We start from the raw sequence: 10,910 nt of genomic DNA on the forward strand, positions 1-10,910 counted from the left end.
TGTACAAGCAGGGGAAGTCAGGCCTTCCTCCTGGAGATGTAACCTTAATAAGGATTTGAAAGTGAGGAAAGTGGTGGGCTGTTGGATTTGAAGGAGGAATCAGCATGAGGAAGTACTCATTCCCCTCACTCCCTCTCCCTTCTATGTCACCCTTGCACTTTATTCACTTTAGTACTTTCATATATATCCGTACACATTCATAATTTAGTGGCTCAAATTTCTGCCCACAAGGAACTTAATGAATTCTATTGATTGAAAATACCACTGAATGAATGAATCCAATTACATTCCTCCTTTTTTTGAAAGGAAGCAACAATTTTCTAGAAAGGAAACTAGGAATGCTGGGGGGGAGGGGAGCAGGGGGGAGTTTAATGGTATTTGTTAAGTATGGTACTAAGAGCCGGGGGTAGATACAAGATAAGCAAGTTGGACATCGTCCATGTTCCATGAGGGGCTCACAGTTTTAATCCCCATTTTACAGATGAGGTAGCTATGGTATAAAAGAAGTTAAGTGACTTGCCCAAGGTCACATGGCAGATAAGTGATGGAGGCAGAATTAGAACTCAGTTCTCAGAAGCTTGAGGTGTTTTCGTGGACCACATGCAGTAATCATCTGTGATTTGCATTTCATAGAGAAGCAATGTGGCCTCGAGGAGAGAGCTCAAACCTGAGAGTCAGAGGACTTGGGCTCTAATTCTAGCTCTGCCACTTGCCTGCTGGGTAAGTTAAGTCTCTTGACTTCTCTGGGTGTCAATTTTCTCATCTGTAAAATGGAGATCTAACTACCTGTTTTCCTCAGGCTGTGAGCCCCATGGGAGACAGGGACCATGTCCAACTTAATTATATTACATCTACTCCAGCTCTTAGTACAGTGTTTGGCACATAGCACTTTACAGGTCCATCCCGAGTTTTTTGTTGTTTTTTGTTTTGTTTTTATATCATCATTCCCCCAAGGCTCAGTTCTGGGTTTCCTTCTATTCTCCATCTATACCCACTCCCTTCGAGAACACATTCATGCCCCTGACTTCAACTGCCATCTCTAATACTAATAATGATGGCATTTGTTAAGTGCTTACTATGTGCCAAGCACTGTTCTAAGCACTGGGGTAGATACAAGGTAATCAGGTTTTCCCATGTGGGGTTCACAGTCTTAATCCCCATTTCACAGATGAGGTAACTGAGGCACAGAGAAATTAAGTAACTTGCCCAAAGTCACCCAGCTGATAAGTGGTGGAGCAGGGATTAGAACCCACTAATTCTGACTCCCAAGCCCATGCTCTTTCCACTAAGCCATGCTGCTTCTCATGCGGATGATTCCCAAATCTACATTTCCAGCCTTATTTTTTTCCTTCTCTGCAGCCTCTTATTTCTTCCTGTCTTCAAGGCGTCTCTTCTTGGATGTCCCACTGACAACTTAACACGTCCAAAACAGAGCTCCTCATCTTCCCATTCAAACCCTGTCCTGTCCCTGACTTACTCACCACCTTAGATAGCATCACCATCCTCGTCTCACAAGCCCATGATATCAGCATTATCCTCGATTCATCTCTCTCATTCAACCTATCCTCAATCAATCTGTCACCAAAATCCTGTTGGTTCTACCTTCACATCATTCCGAAATCCACCTTTCTCTCTCCATCCAAACTGCTACCACATCGATCCAAGCACTTATCTCATCCCCACTTGACAACTGCATCAGCCTCCTTGCTGACCTTCCAGCCTCTTGCCTTTCCCCACTCCAGTCCATACTTCACTCTGTTGCCAGATCATTTTTCTACAAAAACATGCAGCCCATGTCTCAAGAAGCTCCAGTGGTTACCCATCCACCTCCACATCATAAAGAAACTCCTTACTATCAGCTTTAAAGCACACGATCACCTTTCCCCCTCCTATATCACTTCGCTACAACCCAGCCCACACACTTCGCTCCTGTGCCTCGAACTCATTTATCTCGCTGCCAACCTCTCGCTAATGTCCTGCCTCTTGCCTGGAATGCCCTCCCTCTTCATACCCGATGGACAGTTATTTCCTATGTAATTGGGAGAGCATAGACAATTCCTCTCCCTCTTCTTCAAAGCCTTATTGAAGGCACATCTCCTCCAAAAGGCTTTCCTGATTAGCCCTCTTTTACTTTCCTTCCACTCCTTTCTGCATCACCCTGACTCGCTCCCTTCATTCACTTCCCCTCCCAGCTCCACAGCACTTAGCAACATCCATAATTCACTTATTTACATCAACGTCTGTCTCCCCCTCTAGGCTGTAAGCTCTTTGTGGACAGTGAGTGTGTTTGCTATACTGTATTCTCCCGAGCACTTAGTACAGGACTCTGTACATAAAAATCACTCAATAAATACTGACTGATTGTACTGGGGTCTCATCTATCTTGCTGATGACTCCTTGCCCACCTCCTGATTCTGGCCTGCAACTCCTTCCCCCTTCATATCCAACTGATCATCACTCTCGTCATCTTCAAAACCTTAATAAGGTCACATCTCCAAGAGACCTTCCCTGACTAAGCCCTCATTCCCTCTACTCCCTCTCCCTTCTGTGTCACCCTTGCAGTTATACCTTTTATTCACTTACAAATTTCGGGACAAATCCATACACTTACATACATATCAATAATTTATTTTCATGTCTTTTTCCCCCACTAGATGTAAATTCCTTATAGGCAGGGAACGTGTCTACCTACTCTGTTACACTGTACTGTCACTGCCACTTGTCAGCTGTGTGACTGTGGGCAAGTCACTTAACTTCTCTGTGCCTCAGTTACCTCATCTGTAAAATAGGGATTAACTGTGAGCCTCACATGGGACAACCTGATTCCCCTGTATCTACCCCAGTGCTTAGAACAGTGCTCAGCACCTAGTAAGCGCTTAACAAATACCAACATCATTATTATTATTATTATTACTCTCCCAATAGCTTAGTATAGTGCTCTGCAAACATTAAGCACTCACTAAATAAGACCAATTGATTGATCATCAGTGCCAAAAAAATCAAATGCAACAGAGCCTGCCCCAAGCGCCATTTAAACTACATTCACTCAAGAAATAGATATTTACCTGGGCAGCTTTTAACCTAATCAACTAATCTAATTAGCACTTTAAAAGTCAACATAAATTCCAGGGTTTGCTTGGTTTGTTTTCATTAGATTCTAATACCCCATCCATAGATAATATAGACCAATACAGACCTCTACTCCCAGACAGAAGTCTGAGCTGTATTCATGGATTTCTGAGAACCATTCTTGTGACTGAAGGGCTTTTCTAATAGGGTGGTGCCAATCTCTCTAAAGGCTGGGGTAGTCAGAAGATAATCCAGTCAGACATTGCCCTGTCCAACACAGGGCTCACAATCTGTAGGGGAGGGAGAACAGGTATCTTATCCTCATTTTGACAGAGGAGGACATTGAGGCACAGAGAATGTAAGTGACAGGCCCAAGGTCACACAGCAGGCAAGTGCATGAGCCGGGGTTAGAACCCAGGACTCCTGACTCCCAGTCCCACGATCTACTAGGCCATGATGTTTCATGTCACCCAAATGGAGGGAAAGATTGCAAATTACATTTTGAGAGAGTTTCTCAGCCTCAGCCCACCAGAATTTCATCGCTCTGGAGCTGTAGTTCCACCACCCATGTTCCATTCAGAAGCCAAGACAGCAAAACCAAACTAGATACCCTGAAGAACAGGCCAAAGAATAATTGTCCAGGCAGGCAGGAAACCAAAGCCTCCAACACTCGGCTTTCTTACCAAAGGCAATGCTCTTTCAGAAACCAATCAATCAATCAATTGTATTTATTGAGTGCTTACTGTGTGTAAAGCACTATACTAAGTGCTCGGGAGAATATACTGTAACAGAGTAGTCACGTTCCCTATTCAAAATAGGAAACAAAAACAGGCCTGGGGAATAGACTCTCTACTCCAACTCCATTCATTCATTCAACTGTATTTATTAAGCACTTATCGTGTGCAAAGCACTGTACTAAGTGCTTGAGAGAATACACTATAACAATAAACTGACATAATCCCTGCCCACAATGAGTTTATAGTCTAGCAGATTTTACAGTCTAGAGAGACCCAACTTTTCCACTTTATGATCTCCTTACTCTCACTATACTCCACTTCCGGTATTAATCCCCACTCCCCTGTATTCCCTGAACATCTATTTTCCCCACTAGTCTGGGACAGACTGAAGTTAATGATATTGAAACTTCTACTCTAAAGCATTTAGTGAACCCTGATTTTTGGTTCACAATTTTAGACCTTAGGAGATTTTCAAACTGAAATAAAGGATCACGCTGAGCCTCCAGTGGATACCGTGTATTCTCAACCTCTGAATTTTGGTAACAGGAGGAGTAATGAATCGCCATCTGGGAGCCAAAGAGTTTCCTTCAGTTGCTCAGGGGCAAAGGTCCCCACCAGCTGGCACACAGGGGCCCGGTCTCAGCCCAGGATGTTGGTGTTTCTGACACTCTCCAGACACACAAGGTGCTTGTCTTGGAACAGCAGACATCCCTTCACATGCCTCCTGTCTTTGGAGCAAGGACCAAACTAAATTCGTTTGGAATCTCAATCCCCTCTAGACTGTAAGCTCCTTGTGGGCAGGGTAAGTGTCTGCCCACTCTGTTGTACTTCCCCAAATTAAGTCCAGTACGCAGTGACTGATTGGCCCCCAACTTCATGCTGCATCCCCAGTGGGAATCCATTTAACTTTTAAAAACCCCCAAAGGAGAGTTCATTCCTGCCTGCAACTGCCGAGCTAGAGGCAGGACCACACAAACCATTTTTTGTGTGTGTTTTGTTTTTATGGTATTGTAAGCACTTACTATGTGCCAGGCATATAGTAGATACAAGCTCATCAGGTTGGACACAATCCCTACCCCACATAGGGCTCACAGTCTCAATCCTTATTTTATTAATTATAATAATAATAATAATAATAATAATGGTACTTGTTGAGCACTTACTATGTGCCAAGCACTGTTCTAAGTGCTGGGATAGATAGTCTGGGATAGTCTTTTAGACTGTGAGCCTGTTGTTGGGCAGGGATTGTCTCTGTTGCCAAATTGTACATTCCAAGCGCAGAGTACAGTGCTCTGCACATAGTAAGCACTCAATAAATACGACAATGAATGAATGAGTGGTTATCAGCTTGTCCCACGTGGGGCTCACAGTCTTAATCCTTGTTTTATAGATGAGGCAACTGAGGCACAGAGAAGTTAAGTGACTCGCCCAAAGTCACACAGCTGACAAGTGGCAGAGCCAGGATTAGAACCCATGACCTCTGACTCCCAAGCCTATGCTTTTCCCACTAAGTCATGCTGCTTCACTGAGGAATTTACATTTTACAGATGAGGTAACAAGCACAGAGAAGTAAAATGATTTTTTTCCCCCCATGGTATTTTCCAGGCACTGTACTAAGCACTGGGGCAAATAAAGGCTAATCAGGTTGGACTGTCCTACATGGGGCTCACAGACTTAATCCTCATTTCACAGGTGAGGGAACTGAGGCCCAGAGAAGTGATTTGCCACAGGTCATACAGCGGACAAGTGGCGAAGCGGGGATTGGAACCCAGGTTCTGCTGACTCCCAGGCGTGTGCTCTTTCCACTAGGCAACACTGCTTCTCACTTTGTAGTGTTCTATTCTCCTGGTGGAACCGGGATTAGAACCCAGGTTCTGACTCCCAGGCCTGCGCTCTTTCCACTAGGCAATACTGCTTCTCACTTTAGCGTGCTGTGCTCCTGCCCACCTGCTGCCTCACTGATGTCATTGCTCCAGTAGGCACAGCACTGCAGAGACCAGAGAGAGTGAATGGCCCTGCTAAGCACCAGCCCCTCAATCGGCTCCTCCCTGGGGGTTCTCGGCCCTGAAACCTCCAGCCTAAGGCTCATCCACCATTCCTGACTGGAGATGTCATCATTTTCATCAGTAAAATGGGGAAATAATAATAATAATAATAATGTTGGCATTTGTTAAGCACTATGTGCTGAGCACTGTTCTAAGCGCTGGGGGAGATACAAGGTAATTAGGTTGTCCCACGTGAGGCTCACAGTCTTCACCCCCATTTTACAGATGAGGGAACTGAGGCATAGAGAAGTTAAGTGACTTGCCCAAAGTCACACAGCTGACAAGTGGTGGAGCAGGGATTAGAACCCATGACCTCTGACTCTTAAGTCCGTGCTCCTTCCACTGAGCCACGCTGCTTCTCTAAACTAATACCTGCCTTTCCCTCCCTCTCGGGCAGAGGAGATAATTGGAGAGAGCACCTTGGACAAAGACAGAAGTGTCATACAAATTTGAGGGATGATTATAATCACAGTAACTAAGTTTCCTGAAAGAGCTGGAGCTTTGAGGTGCCTGGGGCTTTTTTAGGTCAAGGTAACTGTGGATTTGGTCCCTGGGCCTCTACTAGCTATATTCCACTGAGGCAGAAAGGCAGTTTCTTAGGCTTAGGACGTTCAGCCCTGCTGCAGATGGAGAACCGGTTCTCCAACATTCCTGCTATGGAGAAGGCCTGGGACAAAAGCCTGAGAAGCAGCATGGCCTAGTGAATAGAGCACGGGCCACTTGTGTACTGTGTGACCTTGGCAAGTCACAATTTCTCTGTGCCACAGTTGTCTCATCTGCAAAATGGGGATTAAGACAAAGCCCTATGTGGGATAGGGACTGTGTCCACTCATTTATATATACTCAGTGGTTAGTACAGTTCCTGGCACATAGTAAGAGCTTAACAAATACCATTAAAAAAAAAACACCTTCAGTGGCATCCCTGGAGCAATGGGAAGCTTGTGGATTTGGGGCTTCGGATCTGAAGAGATTGGGCTTCACCCTTCTGGATCAAGGCAGGGTGAGGGGTAAAAACTCTCCTGGTGCTCAGGGAAAGGTCCATGAATGCTCAGATCGGGCTCCCCCTGCTGCTGATGACCTCCAGTGTCCAAGAAAACTGCCATCCATTTTGGCTTTTTCTTTCCTTTTTATAATAATAATAATAATTGTGGCATTTCGTAAGCTTTTACTATGTGTCAAGCATCGTTCTAAGCTCTGGGAAGCAGCACGGTGTAGTGGATAGAAATGGGCCTGGGAGTCAGAAGGTCATGGGTTCTAATGCCTGCTTCACCATTTGTCTGCTGTGTAACCTTGAGCAAGTAACTTCACTTCTCTGGGCCTCAGTAACTTCATCTGTAATATGGGGATTCAGATTGTGAGCCCCACATGGTACAGGGATTGTGTTCAACTCGATTTGCTTCTATCCATCCCAACACTTAGTACAGAGTGTGGCACATAGTAAGCGCATAACAAATGCCATCACTATTATTATTATCAGGTCAGACACAGTCCCTGTCCCACACGGGGCTCACAATATAAGTAGGAGGGAAAACAGGTATTGAATCCCCAATTTACAGATGAAGTAACTGATGCCCAGAGAAGTTTAGTGATTTGCCAAAGGTCACACAGCAGACATGTGATGGAGTCAGAATTAGAACCCAAGTCTTTTTACCTCTTCCATTCTATGTCAAGGACTTTGTAGAATGTTCAGCATACAGTAGGTGTTCAGTAAATACTATCGACGATGAATGTTTTGGACTTGGGTAGTCTCAGCCCTACTCTCCTAAATGTCTGAATCCCAGATTCTCCCACAAGAACCCAGGAAAATAAATTGTAGTAAGCTATATAGGTCGGCCTTCTAACGCCAGTGAAAGAATCCTCCATACTGCAGATCGCTCTTTTGTAGAAGTCTTGGGCTGTTCTTTTAGTGCTTCCATTCAAACTACAGAGTGAGGGGATTCTGAGAGATTAGATAACTGAAAACAATGAAAACAGTGCTCCCTATCTACCACTAAACACTCATGCCTGCATCTGAGAATGAGGGATTTATGTCAGCAAAACAAGATAAGGGAGTTAAACTAGGACTAGAGCTGTAGAGGTATGTGGGGAGGGCAGAGATAGAATGAAGTAGTAATATAAAGCTAGCACATACATATCAAAGGGGAGTGTGAGAACTGCTCTAGATTGTAAGCTTGTTGAAGGCCGGGAGTGTGTCTGTTATAATTGTTGTGTTATACTCTCCCAAGCGCTTAGTACAGTGTTCTGCACACAGTAAGTGCATGGCTCAGTGGAAAAGAGCCTGGGCTTCGGAGTCAGAGGTCATGAGTTCGACTCCTGGCTCTGTCATTTGTCAGTTGTGTGACTATGGGCAAGTCACTTAACTTCTCTGTGCCTCAGTTACCTCATCTGTAAAATGGGGATTAACTGTGAGCCTCACGTGGGACAATCTGATTACCCTGTATCTACCCCAGCGCTTAGAACAGTGCTCTGCACATAGTAAGCGCTTAACAAATACCAACATTATTATTATTATTATAAATACAATTGATTGAATGACTGATGGAAAGCTCTCCTGCACTGCACTATTGTCATTTTAGTTTCAGTACTCTCCCAAGCTCTTAGCATAGTCATTTTGCACACAGTAAGTGCTCAATAAATGAGTTTGAATATTGAATTGGAGCTGTGTTGCCTTGCCGTGAGCACTGCCATTCTGGTGAGTGCATTGCTTCATGCTTGGTAGTTGGTCATCATTTTATCGCTGATGTTGAGTAGGGTTTGTCATATCTCATCAAGAGTATTTACAGAGAAGTGAGGTGGTCTTTCCAACTCAGGCCTGGGAGTCAAAGAACGTGGGTTCTACTCCTGGCTCCACCACTTAGCTGCTTATGACCTTGGGCAAGTCACTCAACTTCTCTGGGCCTCAGTTCCCACATCTGGAAAATGGAGATACAATACCTGTTCTCCCTCCTCAGACTGTGAGCCCCATGGGGGACTTGATTATCTTGTATTTACCATGGTGCTTGGTACAATGCTTGGCACATAGTAAGCACTTATCAAATACCATTATTATTATTATATTATTAAGCACCTACTGTGTACAGAAATAATAATAAACAATTAGGAGAATACAATAGTTAGAAGGAGTTTACAATCTAGTAGAGGAGACAGACACAAAATGTTCACAAAGCAGACTAAGCTCCTGATGGGCAGAACTTCGTAGGCATGGTGAAGTTAAATGACTAAGAGAAAACTGGATACATGCATAAGCAGGCCTAATGAATAGAGCATGGGCCTGAGAGTCAAAAGGACCTGCTTCTAATCCCAGCTCCATCACTTGACTGCTGTGAGACTTTGGGCAGGTCACTTCACTTCTCTGAGCTTCAATTATTTCAGGGGCTGGGGCTGTGTCTAGTCTGATTAGCTTATATCTACCTCAGCACTTAGTACAGTGCCTGGCACATGGTAAGTGCTTAAGGAACACCACAATTATTTTTATTACTTAAATAGTAGAATATGTAAGTGGATAAGTACAGGAGCACTATGGGTGATTTTGAGTGATGAAGTCTGGAGGTGATGTAAAAGTGCAGTTGAGAGGCTATAATTTAGGAAGAAGAAAAATCTATCAGGGAGGGCTTCCTGGAGGAAGTGGGATTTGAAAAGGGCCTTGAAAAACGAGGAGAGATGATTATCTCTTCTTTTCTTATTAAAGATCTCCAGGATAAAGAAATCATGGCTTCCCCTGATAGTCCATTCTATTGTGTTATAGTTCAGCAAAATGTCTCTTCTTCAGTCCTCTGTGGACATGAAAAATGAATGACTTCCTCACAAAAACCTTCCAACTTCAAGACAGCTATTAAATTCCCATGTCACCCTTCGCCAAGCTCAACAACCCCAACTCCCTTCACTTTTCCTCATATGGACTATTTTCCAATACTTCAATAATTTTGGTCATTCTTCTGATTTTGTGGTTTCAACTATGTGATCTAGATGTTAGTGTTGGCTCTTCATACTTCATTTGCCACCCACAGTTGAGGGTCTACAGTGTATGTGGAGTGCAAGTATAACCCCTGAGATATATGCTACGGTTGTAAAATGAGTCTTTTCAAAATAAAACCATCATGTTTCAGGTAATTATGACCTGAAGGAGAGAGTCAACTTTACAAGTCAGCTCTTACAGCAGTTATGCCACTGCGGGTTTTGTAAATGTTAATTTGCCCACTTTTCTAAGGAAAAGGAAGCAATAGGAATATAGGGCCATAACTTCCTCAGTGGCTTCCAGGGGACCCTGTTAAAATGTGGGCTGCCTAGACAAGCAAGCCGGCATGAATTGAATTTGAAAGCGCAGTACAGTAGAGTAGAGAAGCAGCATGACTAGTGGATAGAGCATGGGCCTACAAATCAGAAGGACCTGGGTTCTAATTCCTGCTCCAACACTTGTCTGCTATGTGACCTTGGGCAAGTCACTTTACTTCTCTGTGCCTCAGTTACTTCGTATGTAAAATAGGGATTAAGATTGTGAGCCCCATGAGGGACAGGGACCCTGTCCAATCCAATTTGCTCATATCCACCCCTGCGCTTAGAACAATGTCTGGCACATACTAAGAGCTTAAACACCACAGGTTTTTTTAAATGCCATCATTATTATTATTACAGTGCTCTGCATATAGTAAGGCTCAATATATGCAATTGGTTGATTATTATTATTTATCGTATTTATTGAGTGCTATGTGCAGAGCACTGTACCAAGTGCTTGGGAGAGTAAAATATAACATCGAACATATTCCGTGCCCACAGTTGAGTGCTTACCATCTAGAGAGTGCTATATTAAGTGCTTGGTAGGGTATAATACAATAGTATTGGTTGACAGTTGACAATCCCTTGCCTCAAGGATTTTACAGTCCGGTTGGGCTGAGGCTCATTAGCAGGGGTCAGGGAGGGGTCATACCAAAACGCCCAGTCCTGGAAGCATCCAGATCATTCCTCACCAATTTAGTCAGGTTGAAGTTCCCAGGTAGCCAACATCCTGTCCCTTCTCTTTCCACCATCTAAACTTTGATTCCTGCCACCCCATAATTCTCCC

This window comes from Ornithorhynchus anatinus, chromosome 10, assembly GCF_004115215.2.
Source record: "Ornithorhynchus anatinus isolate Pmale09 chromosome 10, mOrnAna1.pri.v4, whole genome shotgun sequence".
NCBI lineage: Eukaryota > Metazoa > Chordata > Mammalia > Monotremata > Ornithorhynchidae > Ornithorhynchus > Ornithorhynchus anatinus.